The sequence below is a fragment of the Laccaria bicolor genome, genomic scaffold, assembly GCF_000143565.1.
Source record: "Laccaria bicolor S238N-H82 LACBIscaffold_54 genomic scaffold, whole genome shotgun sequence".
NCBI classification, from domain to species: Eukaryota; Fungi; Basidiomycota; class Agaricomycetes; order Agaricales; family Hydnangiaceae; genus Laccaria; species Laccaria bicolor.
This window is the reverse complement of record NW_001889925.1, coordinates 36,005-41,434: the sequence shown is the minus strand read 5'-3', so window position 1 is coordinate 41,434 and position 5,430 is coordinate 36,005.

Below are 5,430 nucleotides of genomic sequence, written 5' to 3'. Positions count from 1 at the left end.
AGAGTCCAAATCACTGTCCAGAACTGGGCCTTCAATATCAGAGAGGGGATCCTTTGAACTTTGTCTTTCAACTTGGGTAACACCATCTTGAATCAGAATATCCAAGTTCAAGTTCATTTCTGAGAGCTTCTTGAGAGTTGAACTTGGTGTTAACTGACCACAAACTGCACATCCAGACTCCTCAAATTGATTTGGATCTATATCTTCACAGAAATCTGTAAATATCTGATGCAGTAATTTTTGGGAAGGAGCTGAAGGAGGAAATTCTGGGTTTAAGCTTTTATTTTGATATTTCTTTACTGCTTCCAAGTTTAAAACTTTACATTTTTCTTCATTTTTTTCTTGGTGTTTTTTGACTGCCTCCAAGTGGCTGGCCTTGTATTTCTCTGGGCTTTTTTCCTGGTATTTTTTAACTGCATCCAAGTTGCTGGCCTTATATTTCTCTGGGCTTTTCTCTTGGTGTTTTTTAACTGCCTCCAAGTGGCTGGCCTTATATTTCTCTGGACTTTTTTCTTGGTATTTTTTTGACTTATTTAAATTAATAGCTTTCTTTTTTTCTGTCTTGTCTTTCTCATCTATAAATTCAAATATTTCTACATATTCTTTACATGATTTACACTTGTGACTTTCAATAATGCTCTGAATTTCTAAGCTTTTTGACTTGGAATGAAGTTTGATGTTATGGCATTGAGCAATAAATTTTAAGTTAGGAATGCTCAAGTGGGAAATGAGCTCTGTAAGGNGCATCTTACAAAGTAAAGTTGGACTTTTGATACTCTTCAATGTATGGACTTCAGATTCAGGTACATAGTCTGAATATTTATACATCCCTCCTGTATTCACCTCATTTATAGCAAATGAAGAAAGCTTCTCAGCTGAGAATATACCTGCAGGGCCACCCCCCAGTATTTCACTTTTAGTTACCAAGTCATTATGTGGATTGAAACTTTGTGTTGGTTTAAACCCTGGAAGCTCCAGCTCCAAAAAGAATACTACAGATAAAGCAAATATCATGATACACAAATTTTTTGTGATTTTTGTTGAGAACTTGAAATACTGCAAAGCTGAGACATGGTGGAATATTATCAAATACACAATGTAATTTGCAAAGTTTAAAATAGTAGAGCATCCACCAATTCTTTTCATAAGAGTAGCAAAGTCATGAGATCTCAATATATTTCTTTTCAATTTCAAATCAAGTTCCTGGCATTTTACTGCAACCAGATCTCTTTGAGAAATGATGGTAAACAATCTGAGAAGAGTCAAAAAAGCTCTAACATATAATTCCAAGAGTGGAGAACATCTTAGATGCAACCACAACTTATGAAGTTTTAAATCTAAATATTCAGAAAATGTGTAGTCACTTTTACATAGCTCAGGGCTAAGTTCAACACAAGTAGAAAAGCCATCATTTTTCAAAATCAAAGTTTCTGACCATGAGCTTTGTGCATTCCAGTGTAAGGGTGATACTCCTGATGTATGCCTATATATATCATCATATCTCATATTTGGGTAAGCTATGTCTGTTCCCTCAACCATAAATGGAAGAGCATATTTATTGTGCCTTTTTCTCTCAACCATAAATGGAAGAGCATATTTATTGTGCCTCTCAACCATAAATGGAAGAGTATTGAATGCCAAAAGGCCATGCCTCTCAACCATAAATGGAAGAGTATAGAGTGCCAAAAGGCCTTGCCTCTCAACCACAAATGGATGAGTATATAATTTATGTATTTTTCTCTCAACCATGTTGAATGGAAGAGGCTCAACCAAATGGTTGGCTGCCAAAGGGCTCGGATTGAGATCAATCACTATAGAGGGTGCCCAAGGGCTAGGGTTGTAATCAACCTCACTGGAATCAAGGTAGTTGCCAAAACTTCCTTGATCCCAGTGTAAAAGATCTAGAAGATTGCTCAGTCCTGAGTTACATATGATCAAGCTAAGGTCTTACCATAGTTTAAGGAAGAGGTGGCATAGAAATCCATAGGATTTAACTGGCAGAAAGCCAATGATGTGTTTTCTGGGTTAAATATATTAAATTTGAGAATATGCACTAAAAAGGGCAAGTTACATACCTTCTGGGCTCAGAATAGCCAGAGAACAGGGAGTTTGTTGATCTAGAATATAGAAAGATTAGCAGAGTACCTACAGAAATATAGAAATAGGCTTACATGGCCCAAAATGACCAGTTCAGAGCTAACACCAGTATTCCCAGATCTGAGCATGTTCCAGGTGTTGGAAGAGAATACAGAGGGCATAGAAGTGTAGCAGAGAAGGCCTAGAAGCCATAGCAAAAAGAATTGTAGCAGTAGCATGAGTGGTTGACTCAGAATGGAGTGAACAAGGTGCCAGCAAAGCAAGATGATGGTGGTTCAAGTTCAAAAGGGAAAGTTTACTATTATTTACCAGAAGCTTTGAAGTACCCAGGAAGTTTAGGGCATGTCCACATTCCTTATTTGGGAACTTTTTCCCACAGTACATGAATTATAGCCCCATGTCATACATTTCTAAATGTACTGAAATCATATGACCAGGATGATTTCTTATTGAGAAAAATATATAAAAACATGAATAAATAGGTGTCTTTGCATATATCTCAGGAAAGAAAATAGCTAGTCACATTTTGTGACCACATTGAGAAATATAACAGCATGCTCTATAAAACTGTCCCTAATTTCCTTTTCAGGTCAATTTTCCCACGGTACCAGAAACACTGCCTCTCACTTAGCTTTATTAACAAGAATTGTAGCCCCTTTGCTTAGCTTTACAAATATATATAAATAATGTCACACAGATCATTCCTTATTGAGAAAAACACAAAATACTGAAAAAATTGGACACTTTTTGAAAATAGTCATGTATTTTGACCAATATCTGCATAAGAAAGAAGGCTAGTCAGATGATATAATCACATTTCTGATATTTAATGTTGCTACACTATTGGAGAGGCTGTATTCAGGGTCCAGGATACACTTCCAAATATGGGAATCTGCCCAAATATAGCTAAATTATTGTGTACAAGTTTCTTCACTTTCCAGCTGTTTTCTCTGAGTTGTTTTCTTTTCTGTCTATATTTAGATATGGACCCTGAACACAGCCCCTTCAATATCATGACAACAGCAAATATCATTCCGATTTTTCTTCCCTTTTTTGGCATATTTTGTAATCATGTTATACAATCTATCTGGCTTTGTTCTATTTTTAGAGATGGACCCTGAACCCTGAACACAGCCCATTCATGATCATGGCAATGGTGAATACCATGCTTATTTTTCACTTATTTTGCACTGCTTCTCAACCTATCTGTTTCCATTTTTCAGACAGCTTTCTATATTTGGATATGGACCCTGAACCCTGAACACAGCCTCTCCAACTTACTAAGCAATATTCTGATTTTCTACACATTTTTGGCCAATTTATTTGCCATTTTTCCTGATTTTATGGCTGCTTCTCTCCTTAAGAGAAAAGGTTCCCGCGGTGATGAAAGGTAAATCAATGAATCAATGAAAAATTTGTCTAAGTCCTCAGTTGATAAAGAATGAGTCTTACTCGTAAACTCGTAAGGACTCATAATTTTTTAATCAAGTTACGGTATTCATGTTTCAGCATGCAATGCTGTTGAAATCGACACCATAAGGCCACACACAACCGAGAAGGTGTATCGTTTGAACACAGATAGGCAAGTATACAGGTGTGTAAGATATATGGTATTGTGAGATGCACATATTCAAGCAGAGCATTCAGTATCATCCAACATATAGAGGGAAATGATGGTAAGGCATTGGATAGATTTGTGATTCTAATCTTCGTGATATTGGTAAATTGAACTTGTATCTCATTCCATCCTTGCGATCGAAGGTATGTGTAAAGCGTATGTGCTCTATTCAATCCCTGCAAAATGTATCTGTACTTTCTGTGTGTCTCATTCAATCCTTGCAATTGAATGTACGTGTACTTTATCTGTGCCTCATTCAATCCTTGCAATTGAATGTATGTGTCATTGACATGTGCCGTATCATGACTACGATTATGGTAGTCTGGTGCCAATAGGCCATGCCTCTCAACCAAGGTAGCTGGTCGAGTATCAAGTGCCAAAAGGCCGTGCCTCTCAACCAACGCAGCTGGTTGGGCAAAAAATGCCAAAAGGCTCAGATTGTTTCCAATCTCTATATATGGTTTGAAGTGATGACAGGAGTCATCAAGCAAATGATGTGCGTTGAAAATCAGGGATATGCCGATGAGGATAAGAAGCATAATGAAGAAAGCAATGGCTCGTGTAGTACGCATGATGGTAAGATCAAGAAAGAAGAATGGAAAACTTACGCAATTGAACTTGAACATTCACGTGACTGGACAAACAAGCGCTTATATTCATAACAACACGTGACCTATATGTACACAAATTCAGATGTCTTCTCACTCTCTTTGATTTTCGCTCATGTGTATACTATTATGCATGATCAAAAAAGGCCGTAGCTCGCTGTTCCCTCATAGATTTAAGTTCCCATGTTTCCTTATGTCCTTTGAGCTTATTCCTCCAATCTGATACTGTAAGAGGTTGAGCTGCACCCAAACGAATATCTTGCAAGCGTTTAACATATGTTGATTCCAACATCTCATTCCAGTGACCATAACTTTCACATGCATTGTTGTTGTCAAAGATGTTGTAAGGTGGCCACCATGATTTGTTGGAATATACTTTGGCAACTCCTTGATTTCCCAGAATATTCAGAAAGTGAAGAGTTTCTAATAAGAAACATACCTGTTGAGCACACATACATTATGAGTCCTCTGAGTTTACGAAGAGACTCGTTTATTACCCAGGATCTCAGGACTTTTTTCAGCGTGGTAACGCTGAAATTTGACTTTCTCCCACGAAAGTGATTTCTTCCCACAATCATCTGCTTGGTTCGCCTACATGACTTTCCTAGTCTACTTGACCATTCCTTGATTATTACTGTCTTTTAGCCCTATCCAGGTTGTCGTTGATGTAGCTTGTGGCTAATATATTGCTCTATTTGGCTTCCAGACTCTGATGAATGAATGCATTGCCTCTATTTTCATGTTCATGCAACTCAACTTGTTTACATTGAAGGTACAACAATTAAGGTCCTGACAACTTGTGCAAATGAGCCCATGCTCTAGTGAAACAGGCCACAGGAATGTACTGAGCAGTTGGTGAGCATAAGGCAAAAAAGCGAAAATACAAACCTACTTACCTGGATGGGAACTCAACCATTTTGTAAATGGCTTTGTGGAGCATGTTTGTGGAGTGCGTAGGTATTGAATTGAGTCCACGCCCATGTGAAATGGACCACAGAACAATTGGTGAGCATAAGGCAAAAAAGCAGAAATACAAACCTACTTACCTCGATGGGAGGTTGACCATTTTGTGAACGGTTTCATGGAGCTTGTTCGTGGGGTGTGTAG